Source organism: Orbicella franksi, chromosome 1 (assembly GCF_964199315.1).
Source record: "Orbicella franksi chromosome 1, jaOrbFran1.1, whole genome shotgun sequence".
NCBI classification, from domain to species: Eukaryota; Metazoa; Cnidaria; class Anthozoa; order Scleractinia; family Merulinidae; genus Orbicella; species Orbicella franksi.
Window position 1 is genome coordinate 39062559 of NC_138145.1, and position 15821 is coordinate 39078379.

General features: G+C 38.9%; 1 long non-coding RNA gene across 1 annotated transcript; it reads right to left on the reverse strand.

The window, feature by feature from the left end:
- Nucleotides 1–6954: 6954 nt before the first annotated feature.
- Nucleotides 6955–10173, reverse strand: LOC145484554 (uncharacterized). Its single transcript, XR_014049030.1, has 4 exons — nt 9897–10173; nt 9413–9475; nt 8128–8204; nt 6955–7519 (listed from the first exon to the last, which is right to left on the reverse strand). It is a non-coding gene; the product is annotated as an uncharacterized LOC145484554 (long non-coding RNA).
- Nucleotides 10174–15821: the final 5648 nt, after the last annotated feature.

Here is a 15821-nt window from a genome sequence, read left to right on the forward strand (position 1 = left end):
GAAACTTTGATTAAAATTCAGGTTTAAATTACATACAAATCTGACAGTGCTGAATACATGTAACTGCTAAAAGATGATATTTTAGTACTATGGGTTAGCTTTTCCAGCCACACTCATTATTTTGGCTTGCTAACATTAGTAAAAAGTGTGATTTAAGGGTTGTGTTTTGCTTTTTGCAGAGCAAAAATATGTACATGTAAGGCTGTCTCAACAAGAAAATAATATTCAAACAACCTCAAAGTTCCAGTTTTGAAACAAGGAAACTGAAAACCTTCATCCTGACAAAGTTTGAGAAAATCAATTTTTTTTTCTATCCTGCATAGGTACAATGAAAACAAAATGTGTTAATAATAAAGTGTATTATCGTTTGTCTCACAATGTAGTCACTTGAGATGTAGATCGCGACGTTTCGACTGCTTACTGCTGGTCTTCTTCAGGCGATAAGGTCGACTGATTGCACGGTATCATTTATATCACAAAGGTCGGCTGTGATTGGTGCATTTCGATCTTCCTATTGTTCCATTATTCCGGCGAGTAGCTGTTCCCTCAGTTGTCCGCTGTTGTACCGTTCTCCTGTTGTTGTGTTTCTTGATCGTGGGTATCCATGCTTCAGGAATTTCAATTCCACTATCCCTGTTGATGTTATTAGGGTGAAGTCTTATGTGAATAGCTTCCTCGATCCTACGTGTGTACCAGTGAGGATCTCGATCAATAAACTTGACCTCATTCCAGAAAGGATAGTGGCCGGTCTCGTGGGTGTGTTCAGAAACGGCGGAGGTCTTGGTACGGGCGAGTCATATATCCCTGTCGTGTTCTTTGATCCTCTCCTGCCTAGATCTCCCTGTTTCCCCGATGTAGACTTTACCGCACTCACAGGGAATCCTGTAGACAACACCATCTTGTTTAGCCGGGTTGACAGTGTCCTTTGGTCGTACTAAGTGTGACCGAAGTGTCGTGTCGGACTTAAAGACGGTGCGAATGCCTTGTTGTTCTAGGCAGCGGCGGAGAGACTCAGAAACTCCTTGGATATAAGGTAAAACGGCGGTGGATTTAAAATTAAATTTAAATCCACTGGTATCCATTTATAATCCTTGGTGAAGTAAGTTACCGTTTGAGTAAAGTGCTGTATTCAAGATCATAACTCAAGGACTTTGGGAAGGCTCTGGGGACCATTTCACCTGGTGTTAAGCAACCACATCATAAACATTAAATTTGTACAGTATCTAAATTTTTCTATTTCTTCTTTTGAACAGCTCAAGACAAAATACCTCAGGACAAGACAAGAGGAGGATATTATCCAGGAGCTTATTCTAGAATAATGATTTTTTTTTTTTTTTTTTTTTTTGCAGTCCAGCACCGGGTAAACACTTGTGTTCTTATGCAATGATCAAATCAAAACTTCAGGGGAATCCCCCAAGGACATCCCTACAGGGTACCCAAGTCATCAAATTCTACCGCAGAAAAAAATTAAAATGCACCGCTTTTTTTCCTTTTTTAATTAATGCATTATTATTATAGGATCCAAAATAGTCAGGGAAATTTTTATTTTTCAGAATCAGGGAAAGTTCATGGAATAAATAGAGGAAATGGGAAGGTTCCCTTTTGTACTGTACCTAACTAGACCAAACTAGAACTAACTCCATAACCTATGGTACGACACAGTTTCAACAAGTGACTGCCAAGCTAACTGAGAACAGACACTACTCAACTTATACCAACAACTACTCGCCCCTACAGTAGTCATTACGGTATTTCTTGACCTCATCAGAACTTACATGATGTTCTTCAACCAGCCCCCACACAAACGTCACCAAAAGTAAACCAGTTGAGTCAGACCATAACTGATCAGACATTGATAACTACCTATTCATAATGGCTTGACAGGTTCTCAAAGCATCAGTGTTTTAACACTAAACAAACTACTTAATGATACTTGCCCACCTTTTTTTCTTTGTGGTTGGCAACTGGACAGTTGTTCCTTTGGGCACCCCAGAATGGGACATAGTGACTTCTTCAATCCCCCTCCCACCTCCCCACCCACTCTCCAACCTTGTCTTGATTCAGTATTATTTCCCAGGGTTCCCCAGGTTAAGGATTAGTTTTGAGTTGATCATTGCATTCCTTGATGTAAACCAAGTTCTGCTTTTAATTTTGAAATACCACAGACATGTAAATAATGTAAAATGCTTTCATTGGCTCAGTCAGTAAATTAGTTTTAAAGTGGAGAACATTTCATTTGGTTATATTTTATGTTTTTACTGTATTTCCTGTTTGTTGGACTTCCTGATTTTTGTCCAAGGAAGAAGGGCTTAATAGTAACATCGAATACCAAAACTGCAATTTGTAGGTTGAAAAGGGGATTTGAAAAGACTTCCTTATTAGAATGGAGATTCAATATAATCAATACTTCCAATTCAAAGTTCTGGGATTTTACAAAACAATCAGATCATTGATCTGTATAAATTTATCCTTGACACCACCAGGAAATTCTGTCTTTTTTGACCTCAGCTATAAGGGCTCAGAAATTTATGGCTGAAAGAGTGCTAAGCTGCTGTTTCACTGCTACACTGTGATATGATCACCCATCATATGGATCAAAACAGGAAAAAGAAAGAGATTGGGGCTAATCAGAAGACACGTAGGGGCCAAACCACCCTCCTAATGTTTCATGAAGGCTGTATTTACTTGGTTTATATATTTCTGAACCAAGTTTGGCAGATGAGCTTTCTTTGTTCTCCAGTTTATTTTAATTTAGAAGATGTGACAAAATGTCAGATTATGACGTCAAAATTCATGACGTCACCAAAACGTGCTATAATTTTTTGTAAAATCTGATGTAAAATGTGGCGCATTTTTTAAGTGTAGCGCATTTTTCCAAGAGTGCCGCATTTTCTTAAGTGTGGCGCGTTTTTCCAAGTATGGCGCATGTTTCCAGGTGTACCTTATTTTTTTCAAGTGTCCCACATTTTCTTAAGTGTGGCGCATATTTCCAAGTTAGCAGCATTTTCTTAAGTGTGGCGCAGTTATCCCAGTGTGCCGCATTTTCTTAAGTGTGGCGCATTTATCCCAGTGTGCCGCATTTTCTTTAGTGTGGCGCGTTTTTCTAAGTATACCGCATTTTCATAAGTGTGGCGAATTTTTTTCAAGGGTGTCGCATGTTTCCAGGTGTGCTGCATTTATCCAAGTGTGCTGCATTTTCTTAAGTGTGGCGCATTTTTGCAAATGTGGAGCATTTTCTTAAGTGTGGCGCATTTATCCACGTGAGGCGCATTTTTCTAAGTGTGGCGCAGTTTCTTAAGTGTGAGCCATTTATCCAAGTGAGCCACATTTTCTTACGTGTGGCGCATTTATGCAAGTGTGCCGCATTTTCGCAAGTGTGGCGCATTTTTCAAGAGTGCTGCATTTTCTTAAGTGTGGCACATCTATCCCAGCGTGGCGTATTTTCCTAAGTGTGGCGCATTTTTTCAAGTGTGCCGCATTTTCTTCAGTGTGGCGCATTTTTCCAAGTTTGGCGCATGTTCTTAAGTATGGGGCATTTTTCCAAGTGTGCCGCATTTTCTTAAGTGTGGCGCATTTTTCTGAGTGTGCCGCATTTTCTTAAGTTTGGCGCATTTTTCCCAGTGTGCCGCATTTTCTTAAGTGTGGCGCATTTTTCGAGGTGTTGCCCATTTTCTTTAATGTGACGCATTTATCCACGTGAGGCGTGTTTATCCGAAAAGGGCGTATTTTCTTAAGTATGGCGTATTTTTCCAAGTGTGCCAGACTTTTTTTTAGTGTGGCACATTTTTCCAAGTGTGCCGCATTTTGTTACGTGTGGCGCATTTTTCCAAGTGTGCCGCGTTTTCTTAAGTGTGGCGCATTTTTCCAAGTGTGCTGCATTTTCTTAAGTGTGGGGTATTTATCCAAGTGAGCTGTATTTTCTTAAGTTTGGCGCATTTATCCGAGTAAGCCGCATTTTCTTGAGTGTCGCGCATTTTTCCAAGTGTGCCGCAATTTCTTAAGTGTGGCGCGTTTTTCCAAGTGTGGCGCACGTTTCCAGGTGTGCCGCATTTTTCCAAGTGTGCCAGATTTTTGTAATTGTGGCACATTTTTCCAAGTGTGCCGCATTTTTTTAAGTGTGGCGCATTTTTCGAAATGTGGCGCATGTTTCCAGGTGTGCCTCATTTTTCCAAGTGAGCCGCATTTTCTAAAGTGTGGCGCATTTTGCCAAGTATGCTGGATTTTCTAAAGTGTGGCGCATTTTTTCAAGTGTGCCGGATTTTCTAAAGTGTGGCGCATTTTTCAAAGTGTGCCGCTTTTTTTAAGTATGGCGCATTTTTCTAAGTGTGGAGCATTTTTTTAAGTGTGGCGCATTTATCCACATGAGGCGCATGTTTCCAGGTGTTCCTTATTTTTCCAATTGTACAGCATTTTCTAAAGGGTGGCGCATTTATCGAAGTGTGCCTCATTTTCTTAAGGGTGACGCATTTTTTCAAGGAAGCCGCATTTTCTTAAGTGTGGCGCGTTTTTCCAAGTGTGCCGCATTTTTTTAAGTGTGGGGCATTTTTCCAAGTGTAACGCGTTTTCTTGAATGTGGCGCATTTTTCCAAGTGTGCCGCATTTTCTTGAGTGCGGTGCATATTTTCAAGTGTGCCGCGTTTTTTAAGTGTGGTGCATTTTTCCAAGTGTGCCGCATTTTCTTATATGTGGCGCATTTATTCACGTCAGGCGCATTTATCTATGTCAGGCACATTTATCCAAGTGTTTCGCATTTTCTTAAGTGTGGCGCATTTTTCCAAGTGTGCCGCATTTTCTTAAGTGTGGCACATTTTTCCAAGTGTGCCGCATTTTCTGAAGTGTGGTGCATTTTTCCCGGTGTGCCGCAGTTTCTTAAGTGTGGCGCATATTAAGTAATAATGCGCCACTCTTAAGAAAATGCGGCTTCCTTGATATTAACAATATTGGCGCAAAATTCTTAAAATTATTTGGAAATTTACTGTCAGAATTTAAAATTGTATTTAATTATCCAGTCGGTGTTTTTGTAATCCCGTTTGTAGTGCGTCTTTGTATTTAATACCTCATTTCATTGCTGTATTTTTGAGGCCGAAAATTTGCTTAGTTGCTCAGTTTGGAAAATGGATTTTCCGGAATTTTTTGCTTTTTTCGGGACCAAGGCTTTTGACGTCAACATCGGGCAAAAAAGTGATTGTCGCATTCCGCGCGTTTTAAAAAAATTAGCGTTTTCTTTTACATGCTGAAATTTTACCGCAGGGTTTGTTGTTTATTTTCAAGGAGCTACAGTGAGTTACAGGTTCATATCTCGCAAATTCCAGGAATTTTCAATCGCCCGTGCTTCTATTAAATTAGGACAGCCTAATTGGAGTTTTTTGATGTTACGCATTTTTACGCCTGTGAATTGTCCAGATTTCTGTTACCAAATTATAGCGTGACATGCAGACTTGTGTCACGCTTACGTAAAGGCGTTCTTTGACTGTTACGCTAAGTGTGAATAGGGAAGGGCCAAGTTATTTTAAAGTCGACTTCTTGAGCAACTAAGTACAGTTTGCAAGTCAGAAATACTACGGCGAAAACACGATAGAAGAACAATGAGAGTTTTATGGGAGCATTTTTCTTAGTAGTGGTTTTCTTAAAAGCAGAACTTGGTTTGTGGTCCTCTTATTCAGTGTGATCTCTTACGCAACTAATCTCGTAATGTTTTCGATGGCGGCGTGACAAGTGCGTTGTATGAAACATTCGGTCGTTTATCATACTGTGTAACGGTCAGAATTTATGTGAAACAGTTGCTACAGCAGTTGGAGAAAGTTGGAACTAAGTTCTACTTTCTCTAACCGTTGAAGCGACTTGTTTTGCAAACGTTTTGTCCGTTGCGCGTTGTGTTACACGGCTCGATGTTTCATTAACTTGTAACGCCGTTTTCGAGAAGATTGCGGGACAAGTTGCGTGACAGATTACACTGTATATCAGGACTTAGGGTGCGTTTCTCTAAGGAAATCCAAGATTGGATTCTAAAATCCGAAAGAATCCGAAAACGGATTTTGCATTTCTTTACTAAACAGATCAATCCAAGATCTCTGGGATCAAAGTGCGTCAAAGGAACCGAAAAATTTACTCTGGGAGTGGATTCTTCGGTTCCTTTGACGCACCATGATCCGAGAGATCTTGGATTGATCTGTTTAGTAAAGAAATGCAAAATCCGTTTTCGGATTCTTTCGGATTCAAGAATCCAATCTTGGATTTTCTTAAAGAAACGCACCCTCAGTCACGGACACAAGTGTTTACCTGGTTAGTTATGATGGACTGCTGGTAGAAACGACAACACAGAAAACTGTCTCTTTGTCTGTTTATTTGTGTTTTTATGGTGTTAAAAAAAGTAATAAAAAAAATTTAGCCGATCTTGTCCCTGCTTGTCGGGTTGTTTTCACTCTGCTCTGAGTTGAAGTGTTTCTTTTGTTCCTCATTAATATTCCAACTTTAAAATCATGGTTTGTTTAACTGCTGCACTATCTTTGATGGCGACGCTTGACTACTTTAATGATATGGCCATTTGCTCTCAAGTGAAGATGGCATAATGAGGGCAGTGAGAATTTACTCCCCATGCCTCCTCGGTTTCACTCAACTGCATCATAAACACCACACCATTTCAATTGGAATTTTTATTAGCTTTGAGAGCGGTAAGTAATGCCGTAATTAATGCCAGAATAGTAAAACTTAAGATGCGTGTTCCAAGCACTGTATCTAGAAATTTCCGTCGGAGGGACAAGGAAAACGGGAGCGCTAAAGTACAAGTCATGTTTAGTAATTTCCATCGATGCCAAGGAAAGAATCAAACGCAAAAAAAAATCATCGATCTGACTTGCCGACCAAACCTCCTGCCGACTGTTCTCCAACAAACTTCACCAAAAGAACACAAGTCACTTGAAACTCTACCGTCCAAGCTGATACAATTTTGAGACTGCGAAACCACATGTGCACATGTAACTAGGAAATGAACAGAGAGTAATAAATTGGTACTTCAAATGTTTACCTTGAGTAATCAAAGAATTTTTCATCTCAATTGACCCACAATAATGTCTCGCCAATTTTGTTAAATTGGAGTGAGGGAAACCGGAGTACCCAGAGAAAAACCCTCAGGGCAAGATGCATTGTGCCATCCCTGCTACTGGCAATATCTTTTATACCTTAATATATCTATAATTCAACTTCTGGAAGTTCGTCATCCAAGGCTTGCTTTCATCCACTGTCCTTGATCCCCAGTTGTCCTATCCTTGCTCCTTGATCCTCTGTTCTGAGTCCTGAGTCCTCTGTCCTGGGTCCTCTGAGTTGGTCCTCTATCCTGGGTGCTCTGTCCTGGGTCCTCTGTCCTGGGTCCTCTGTCCTGGGACCTCTGTCCTGGGTCCTCTGTCCTGGGTCCTCTGTCCTGGGTCCTATGTCCTGGGTCCTCTGTCCTGGGTCCTCTGTCCTGGGTCCTCTGTCCTGGGTCATCTGTCCTGGGTTCTGATCTATGTCTCTAACAACTTGCCTGCAAATCCAATATGTAACTAGTAACTATTTTGTACATGACTTTTGCTAAACTTGCATAAAAACAATGTCCAAATAATTCTTTTCTCTTAAAATTTTGCTTTAGAGTCTTTAGAATTTCACAACCTCCTAGAGGATTACCCTAACATTTCTATCCCACCAAGACAAACTAATTCCTTGAGCAATCGATCAGAGTTTTCGTGGCAGAATGTTAGGCTTGAGTAAGGCAATGATATTCGTTGTTGGGATGAATGACTCTGAACCAGACATTAACTCTGAAGCCACAAGAAAGAAATTCTGAATCATTCCAAGGAATACTATTGACCAAGGAATACTATTGATCCAGGAATAAATAAGCTTGAAATGAGCAACTTAAAATCCTCTGAACTGGAGGACACCTCAATGAAATGAAGACTCTTCTCCTCTCATTACTCTCCTTATTATGACAACATAAAATTTAAATACTTTGCATATACAATTACTTGCAAAAAATTTCGGACAACTTTAACTTTGGACAAAAAAATGTCCAAAAATATAACCGTCTGAAATTTGTAAGTGCCTAAAATTTTGAGCATCCAAAATATTTACAGCACTGTATAAGGTACTTACTTTCTTCTTGGACAGTGCCATCACGTGCATAATGAAGCAAGAACTTGAATTAGGATCTGCTTACGTTCTTTCATCACCTGAAAGGAAACGTTTTGTTTCTTTAATGAGAACGCACATGCACATGTAATGCAGATCAATTCCATAAATTTTCCAGTCTGACTCAAGTTTTGTAGGTGAAAATTTAACTAAGCTACACTGTATGTTCTAGCAAAGCGTCCCAAAATTAAATGTGCAAAATGTTTGAAAGTGATGTACGTTTGGCAATTATTAAAACAAAATTAATGCTTATCAAAAACATGTCACTGTCAAGCCTGCAAATAACAGTTGGTCATCAGACAATCGTCCGGTGTTGGTCATCAGACAACAATTATTGTCCGTTAAATTTGAGGTTTTGACACTCAGGTAAAAGCTTAGCCTTGTCGGACACTCTGCCCGGCATTTCTGCTATGTACAATGAAAACTAGTAGTAATCGTAGATCAAAGAGTGCGTTCTAGTTTTGGTAGGTTTGGTACATGTACGTTAAAAAAGCAAAAATTCTAGGAACAGCATTTTGTGCCTGAGCTGTTATAAGGTAGATGTGAAATTGGCCTCCCTTCAACGGGGGCGAAAACAAAAAAATCAATCGCAAAGCACATACATACTTAAGTGCGTAGTCCACAGTCCGCAGTCCATACTGACCGTGTAACGGTACATTCTGCTAACCCCTAGTCCATGGACTACCCCGATGGACCTGGTCTATGGACTACTTGAATGGACTACCCATGGACTACCCTAAATGGACCACCCTGAAATTTGTGGTAAACATAAATTTAACGATGCTAGAACCCGAACAAAAGATGCAATCGATCGACAAACACAATATACGGAACGCTTGCGATGTAACAGATTTAACGATCATGGCCGGGTTGTTTGAAAGGTGGTTAACGCTAAGCCAGGATTAAGAGTTAACCAAAGTATAATTTTTTGTTGTATACAAATGTTTTTCACTGCTTGTGTTTTGTGTATTTTGAGATTATTGAAACTCAAAACAGAAGGCCAAACAATAAAAACAGAAAATCTCACCGCAAAGTTACAAAACTCAAATCAAAATTCTCGCTTAACCTGGGTTAGCTTAATCAGGCTTTGAACAACCTGGCTTAGAGCTAAGCCTTAATATATTATCATTTTCGTCATAATTGTCACACATTATGAGTTTTGTTTTTCGCCTTCATCGGCTCTGAGGAGATATGAAAAGCTCCTTGAAGTCTATGTTTATTTATGTGCGATTACAAATAAATTACTGACCTGACATCGCAACTATCCTGCTAACACCATCCTTGTAATTAAGCAAGCTTCCCTTCTTTCACTCTGAAAAGAAACGAAAATTACTCTATATTTATTTTTCACATCAGTCCCATTGGAGTTAGGGAAGAGTCAAGGGGGAGTGGGGGAGGGGGAACCTGGACAAGAGCGAAGGCTTTTTTCAAAGCAAATGCTTCAAAAATGTATTCTTTCTTTTCATTTTTTTTTTTTTTTTTTTTGAAGTAGAAAAAGTAAATTGTGAATAAAAAGTACATTACATTGACAGTTTTCAGACACCTTTTTAAAGGGTAAACGGAAGATCAGAAAAAGGGCATGAAAACATTTTCCCAGTATCTTTTGGTTTCGCTACCGTCAATGATTTTTCCCCTGTGGAATGTTTGGCGAATGAAAACCATTGCTCAAATTTGTGTCCATTTTTCCCCGATGAATTATATAAACCAAATAAATCAATGAATAAGCTACTGACCTGATACAACGTCACCATCAGCGAGGATGCCAGCTTTGTCAGCAATTCCTTTCTCAACAATTAAGTCCGCTGCTCAATATACACTCTGAAGAGCAACATAGAGATGTGTTATTTTATGCAGTTTATCCAATTTCCAGCTATTTCTGGCTTTTTCCAGCCCTTCTACTTCAATGGATCAATAGTAACACTCTTTATCTAGTGATACTACTGACAATATTGGTCTCAAACGAATATCCTTTTATTGGTGAAGTAGTTGTGGACATCTTTTTCACAGGTTACCATGACAATAGAACAATCTGTCAGAAACACCCTTAATTTTACCTTAAAGTGCTTATTAACTCAAATAAAGAGCTCGGTGACCCACATTTTTAACTGTCAAGTTGTGATCAACTTTCAAGTCCTAAAAACCTCCATACAGAAGGTTCAGAGCCATTTTATTTTCGAAAATATTGAAACAAACCTTTTCGTAAGAAGACCAGAATCAATTTGGACTGGATTCATCTTTCACTTTACTCGTAGCTGAGTTCTTGACTTTGTGGATTTTCATCGCCTGTTTCTAACACCCTGAGCAAAGTATTGTTGAAGCTCTGAAAGAAACGAAAATACAGTCTTGAAATATATTAGATTTCCTGATTATGCCAATAACCATGGTTACATATAGTGCAACGACTACATATTCGTCATTTCAGGTTGTACAACTTCAACACCTTATTCGTTTACTACCTCGTTCCCAGGGTCTCTCATCTTACCGCCCCCTGAGGCGAGCAGGGGGTGGTAAGATGAGAGACCCTGGGAACGAGGTTGATTCGTTTACCGACACTGAATGAAGCTGATAAGTTGATGAGGTGTAGGGAAATGAAAATGCACTAAGCTCAATTCACATAGAGATGTTTCACTCTGGCTTGTATTTTGACATACTCGACACTAGTCAAGAGCTTTTTGACATACTCAACTTCATGACTTCAACCTTTTATTGCCTGCAATCCTGGCCAAAATGTTTGGGACACTTTCTCATTTTTCTATAAAAACAGCATTTCAATTTACACTCTTCCCCCTGGACAATGTTGATTGTCAGGGGTCAAAGATGTGTCACAAAATAATATTCTATAGTCAAAGCACTTCAACATTGTTCAAGGGGGAGCAGGAGAAAGACTTTGAAACGCTATTTCTATGACTTTATACTGTAAATTGTGGCAATTTTACTTTAGAAAGCCAGAACATAGGGAAGTGTCCCAGATTCTTTTGACAAGCAAAAACTCTTAAACCTAGTACATGTACTTTCCCTGAGCTACAGGTGTATCTTGTTTAATACTGTGCAATCAGGTCATTTGATTGTTTGTTTTTAATTTTTCCTTTGCATGCTTATCTCCCGTTGTGTGACTGTTATGTCTCTACAAGCATTTGGAGCATGCTCATACATGCAGCTCTGAATTGAAATACTGTAAGAACTTCAAGATTAATTCTGCAAATGAGGAGGGTAGGAACAATTGTGCACTGTGTCTTTGCTTAAAGTGCATGAATTATGACATGAAAAATCATTTCTGCTTATTTGAAAGGCCTTTCAAAATACAGAAGAATGGCATTTTTCTTTTTGAAATATCTTTTTCCATTTTAGAGTTATTGGCAGACGTTTCTCTATTATGCAAATTAGAGCAGTGATGACGTCATATTGTTTTGCAACTAAAAAATGGTAAAATACTGAATAAACAATATCTCTAGAAATATTAAAGCAGTATTCTTGAAACTTGGCACCATACATGTAAATGTGCATCAGAAAAGAAATAAAATGACACCCTCAGTGCAGTTGTCAATATCTCAAAAGTTATTTCAAAAGAAAAACGCCATTCTTCTGTATTTTGAAAGGCCTTTCAAATAAGCAGACTGAAATTATTTTTCATGTCATATGCTCTTTAACTGACCTCAACATAAATTGTACACCATCAAAAGGAGATCAACATTTTATACTAACTGCAGAAATTCTCTCAGGATCATTGGTTAATCAGTTTACAAGTGGACAGACACATGAATTGATGGATTCACAGCTACTTTGGCAATGTTATGATCCAATTCATGATCAATAACAGGACAGGTGCATGAGGAACTGACGCGGTTTTTTTTTTAACTTGATTAAAAACATGAAATGCCTACTTCCCACTTTTATTTTCTTATACATGTAAATTATTTTTAAATTCATAATTTAGTGGCATGTTTTAATCAATGTAGTTGACCACCAAGATCACATTCAAATCAGTTCAATGCAATTTAAGTGCTTTTTGAAAGAAATACAAAATTAATTCTCCTTACGGATTGCCATACATTTGCTTCAGCGTCACTTGTAAAAATTTGCAGTACATAAAGTTATCTTTTACATGATGATTTTTGATATTCTCTCTACCTGACTGCTGACAGCGTATGGCCATTGTAAAGAGAACTTGGATGTGGATCGCTCTGTCACTTGATGTTTTTTTGCCATCCTCTTTGGCCATCAACAATTCTTTTTTTTGGTTGTCAACTTTTGTTGCAAGCTACATAAAAACCTTGATAGCTTTTGGTAATGAAAAAAATTAACAAAACTACTTCTGAAAACCAATCTACAAAATACTTTTTCTGTTTTTTTTTTTGTATTTTTTTGTTTTGTTTTGTTTTGTTTTGTTTTTTCAAATCCACTCATCTCACAACCTTTTGGAGTTTTCCACCCTCATGAACACCGTGGGGTCATCCAAAAATTCTGGAAAGTTCATGAAGTAGCGTGTGATGCCCTTAAAAATGTAAGTGATAACCTAACACACTGACACACTGACCTCATATAGTTCAGTGATGAACCATTTATCACGCTTGCTGAGAACGGCATGTGATCACGTCAAGAAGCTTTCCAAGAGGTGTTCTGTATTACTCAGCTTCATAATATGGATCTAAAGAGAGATAAAAACATCACATTCAAATTGTTTCTTGGTTTCTTTTTGAGCTACATGTAAAAAGAAAGAGTAATTTTTATTTTCAATATTGGTTGCATGACAAATCTGTAAATCTGCCTTATTTGTGAATCTCACCAGATTGAAGGTGAATTTCACTTTTTTTGAATTGAATTAAATACTCTGTTCTGAGGGATGAATTTTATAGAAAAATAGAAAATATCTTTCCAACTTATAAACAGTTTTCTCCATTCCAAGCCATCGAGTGAACTTATGTACATGTAGGACTTCTACAAATCATTATGGTCAGATTCAATTAGCAATATTAATTTCATCTTTCTTCGGTTTACATAGTATTCTTCTTTCAAATCAAACCGATGTAGCTTGGTTGCTATATCATAACCTTACATGTATCATATGTTCACGATTATAATTATTGGACAGGTTTAGTTTTAGGTTACAAAGTCTTTTGAAACACTAAATGTATTTATGGCCATGTTAATGAAACTAGTTGTTGCTGTTGTTGTTGTTGATGTTGTTGTTGTTGTTGTTGTTGCGGCAGGTCTAAAATACTGGTAGCTGGTCACTGGTAATTGGCGACTGGTAAATGGTAACTGGTACGTGTAGCTGGTGACTGGTTTTCAGAAACGTCCGTTTTCGCTGTCCACACCAGCAGACCTCAGCGGCATATTCAAATTTGAGTACTCTGGAGAGTGTTGTCAAAAAGTTCCGTTTGCAGTGACCGATAACACCGTTTTAGTGTGCACCGGAGGAGAAAAAAATTTGCATCTTCACATTTTTACGGCTTGGTGAGTATGTAGTCTTGTATCCGTTCAACCAGTAGTACCATACAGTTTCAATGTCTCCTTCTAAACAATGCAGAAGTTCAGGAATAACAGTCTCGTCCCCTCTCTATGAACTTTAAATTAATGAACTTTTAAGATCAAAAATCTCGTGCCTTCCACCCGTGAGATGATAATATTGACCACATTCTAAGTCTTGGCCGAGCGGTTGACGACAGAAATCTGATCAACTTAGCGGCGTCAAGCATAAATTGCCACTGTTTTAGCCATCGTATTTCAACTTTTTGTCCAGCTAACACAGTGAAAACTGAATGTGTGTGCTTCACTGAATTGCAAAGAGAGAAAGTACAGGACATACATTGTGAGTTCAGCGAGAAATTTTGTGAATAAATGCTATTTTTGTGTGCAAATCTGACTCGTTTCCGAGGATTGTTTTGTCGCCAAACTGGCCAAAGTTTCCTACCTTGTCTTGTATTATAACACCATAGGATAATTAAAACAAAATTTGCTCAAAACTCGTTTAAACTCTCCAGAATGAGAAGAAATGGCACAATTGAATGTTCAAGAGATTTTAATCGGTAAATTACCCATACATTGATCGATTTCAATGTCATCTTCTAATCTCCATACAAACTCTTATATTTCAGCCACACCTCTCCATACAAACTCTTATATTACGCTTGGGTGACCTGTGGTTTATGAGGCATTACTGATATTCTTCGTCTCCCTCGAGAAGCCCCAACAGAAGACGACATACTACTGAAAAAGCTTAGTTTCTTATCTGAGCGGCTATTTCGGTAGTAAAATATAGCGGCTTGTCAAATATAAGAAAAACTCCACTGTACTCGTAAAGCTACGAGAATGCAATACAGTGGAACCCCGTTAATACGGACACCAAGGGGACATGCCAAAATGTCCGTATTAACGGGGTGTCCGTATTAACCGGGGTCTTCGGAAAAAAGTCAGGGACACGTGTTTTATCGATACAAACACTAAGGCCGACACTTGTACGGTAACAAAACGTTTTAATTGTACTGTAAATTACAAATCATTAACTGTATCACTCTCGGTGAAATTTTGCCTTTGCAACCAGAGCCGGGAAATGGTGAGGACAAAAACGCAGTCGCCGTGCTAAAGGAAAGTCGAGTTATCGGCCACATTCCATATCACCTCGCAAACACCAAAAACCGCACTGGTATAGTCACCCATTTTATTTCAAAGCCTACTAATCGAGGATCAGTTGAAGTATGTGGAAAAGCAGTTAATCAGGGTGGAGGCCTTGGTATGGAAATACCGTGTGTTTATATTTTTGATGGTCCTAGGAAGCACGTGGATTTACTTGAACAATTAATAGACGTTGGCAACAACCCAGCAATGCAATACGAACGGAGGCCGATCCTGATAGTGGCAAGCATAAGACGTCAAAGAGGAAGAAGGCTACAAAGCAAGGACTGTAGCGAAAGACCAAGAAAGTGAAACTTTTGTGTAAGCGTATCAGGCAGAAAACTTTATATAAGGACTGCAGACTGGGTAATGCACCGGAAGAAAGAACTGGTCAAATGCGTCATCCTATTTTGCCACTGTTTCATTTAGTAATAAAATTGTACTAACCCGCCGAAATCTGTCATAATTTGACCAGGGTACAAAATCTCTAATTAGCACATAATCATGACAGTGACAATAGACAATGCACAGATACAAACAGTGTCCGTAAAGCGGGGTTGACGATGTATAAGAGTTTGTCGCTCGGGACACAGAAAAGTGTCCGTTGTCCGTATTAACGGGTGTCCGTAATAAGCGGGTTAATTTTAGAAAAAAATATATGAGCTTTTCGTCGGGGAAAACGAAACTGTCCGTAATATCGGGGTGTCCGTATTAAGCGGGTGTCCGTAGAGCGGGGTTCCACTGTACCTTACCTCGAGAAAGTTTGACCTTGAGAAGGACGATGATGTCGGCATGTTTGCAACAGTCGCTCCAAGCCACAGGTCGTAGCTACAGGTCGCATACATGTTTTTCGTTCGGTGAAAAGTATATATATTCGGGATTTTATACAAGCATCAAGAGTTTCCCGCTTCCGGTTTTTAGGCAATGCATTATCGGATATGCGCTCCAGAAAAGTGAGCACCAACTCTCGAATCTCCGCTATTTAACAATTATTCCATGAGACCGCGTTGGATATGAAGTGATTAATAACCAACGAGCGCGTAGCG